The following is a 2,465-nucleotide window of genomic DNA, read 5'->3' as shown; positions in this document are numbered from 1 at the left end:
TTACAGACACAGAAATCTGATGCATCAGGCACCCAAACTCCCTCACCCTGTGCTCTTTAGAGATTCCGCCCCTCTGCGATTTTCCCTGTATTGTTACCTGATCCCCTTCTTTCCCAGAAGAAATGGAAGTCCTTCTCCCGGGCAGATCCAGATGAGCTCCTGCAGCCCCTCCTTTAAGCAACAAGTCTGCAGCAGGTTCACAAGTCTGGCAATCCAGCACGTAAATGCACTTCTTGAAACTAGGAGGATGCGTGGCATCAAAGTAAAACCAGTCAATATATATAGAACTTCAATTTTATTAATTTTAAGCCAGCAGGAACTATGCTTTTTTACAATATACAATTGTTGAAGTGAAAGAACCCTAACAATGACTGCATCAGGGGAACCAGCGGGTGTTCAAATCTGCAAATAAAAACAATTTCAGAATATTGAACAGTCGGCAAACACAGAAAATATTATAAATTTTAAACTCCATACAAACAGAGGGGAAAACAAGGGAAGAAGCCTACCAAACTTTAGCATTCAAAATCTACAATACAGAAAATGGACAGTTATTTAGAATAAGGGGAGGGGGGAAGGGAGAGGGGGAGGAGGAGGGAGGGGGAGAGGAGGAGGGGAAGACAGAAAGGGTAGGGAAACTGAAAGGGGGTGGTGAGAGTGTGAAAGGGGGAGAGAGTAATGAATAAGAACAAGTAAACAGAAAAATGGAACAAACCTTAAATGGAGCAAAGCTGTGGATGGGAAAATTCCACAAGGGGACCAGCCACAAAAGGCAAATTTAATATTCTGGAAGAAAAATAAAGGAAATAGCTGGGAAAAGACTAAAGGGATTAACCATGGAAATAAATAATAAAAAAAAAATGTAATGAAAATGTGTTAGAAAATAAGTTTCAGACCTGCAGTTATAGGTGAAACCGTTCTGAAAAAAACATATGCTGCGGTTTTCAGCAGCGAAACAACTCCGTTGTAGAAGGGTTTGTACACGCCATGCCGATTCCCAGAGACCGGCGCATTCAGGGCTGCATCGCCGAAACAGGAAAACGGGATCGCACGTGCAAGAGAAAACATCAGCGTGTAAAATGCAAAGCTGCTCTATCAGAGCAGTCAGAATACGGGAGTGACTCTATATTTTTGTTACTTCAGTTTTTAATTCTATCAAGAAAAAAATCAAAAATCAAAAGGGTAGATTTTCAAACCTATGTGCGGGCGCACATGTACGCCCGATTTTATAACAGGTGCGCGCATGTTATAAAATCGGGAGGCGGGGCGCACAATTGTGCACCCCCTTGCGCGCACCGAGCCTGCGCCGAGCCGCGCTGCCTTCCCCTGTTTCCTCCCAGGCCGCTCCGAAATCAGAGCGGCCTGGGAGGAAACTTCCCTTCCCTTCCCTCCCCTGCCCTTTCCCCTCTACCTTTTTCTTCTTTTTTCTTTTGTTTTAAAACTTACTTCAGCCCTGGGGCTGAAGTAAGTTGTGCGTGCCGGCCGACAGCCGTGCGGAGGCCTCTGACCCTGCCCCGCCCAGTCCCCTGGACCACCCCGCCCCACCCCTTTTTTTGCAAGCCCCGGGACTTATACGCGTCCCGGGGCTTTACGCGCGTCGCCGGGCCTTTTGAAAATCTGCTCCAGAGCGCGCAGATGTTTAATGCACGAAAAGGAGAGAAGTACGAAAAATCACCATACCCGTTTCATTAACTTTATAATGGAGAGATCGATATTCCTGCAGGAGACGGGACCCGACAAAATCAACTGTAAAAAGAAAGGGGGACAAAAGTGGAGAGTATCATCTAATTAGAATTATCATCTAATTAGAATTATCGTATCGCTTATGTAAATTAACAAAAGCTGTTCTTGCCTACAAGTCATCATGAGGCCCCTGCCTCCCTCCCATATTCCATTGTATATAGTAATTTATCTTTCGTTCTCCCCTTCTTTTTTTTCCTTCTCCCAGTTAAGGCAACCTTGTTATAATGTAACTTTTATGCTCCCTCAAAATGTTCACTTGTTGAAATGTTGGTTATAATTCTGCTTAGTTCGATGTAAACCGAGTTGATTTGATCTGTATCAAGAAAGTCGGTATATAAAAGCCTTAAATAAACAAACAAACAAACAAACAAACTAGCAGAGTGGCAAATTCTAAAACCGGAAACCTGACTTAAGGTTGGCAGTGTTTTCTGCAGCAGTGGTCTGGGCGGTACATGCTGGAAGTCGATAAACTGAGACAAGATAAAAGGAAGAAGCGCACCAAACAGATAACACGTAATCTCGGGGAACCAATCCAGAGGGGAAAAGAAAAACAAAAAATAAAACACCGAGGGGTAGATTTTAAAAAGGTTACGCGCATAAGTTATGCGCGTAGCCCTTTAAAACACCCCCCCGTGCGCGCTGAGCCTATTTTGCATAGGCTCGGCGGCGCGCGCAAGCCCCGGGACGTGCATAAGTCCTGGGGCTTTGCTAGGGGGGCGTGT

At 44.9% G+C, this 2,465-nt stretch overlaps 1 long non-coding RNA gene across 1 annotated transcript; it reads right to left on the bottom strand.

Annotated features, from left to right (window-relative positions):
- Positions 1–265: 265 nt before the first annotated feature.
- On the bottom strand, positions 266–1,117 carry LOC115086788. The gene is made up of 3 exons (XR_003855333.1): positions 897–1,117; positions 716–786; positions 266–402 (listed from the first exon to the last, which is right to left on the bottom strand). It is a non-coding gene; the product is annotated as an uncharacterized LOC115086788 (long non-coding RNA).
- Between the last annotated feature and the right edge of the window lie 1,348 nt (positions 1,118–2,465).

The sequence above is a fragment of the Rhinatrema bivittatum genome, chromosome 3 (genome assembly GCF_901001135.1).
Source record: "Rhinatrema bivittatum chromosome 3, aRhiBiv1.1, whole genome shotgun sequence".
Lineage (NCBI taxonomy): Eukaryota > Metazoa > Chordata > Amphibia > Gymnophiona > Rhinatrematidae > Rhinatrema > Rhinatrema bivittatum.
This window is presented reverse-complemented; position numbering and strand designations above follow the sequence as displayed.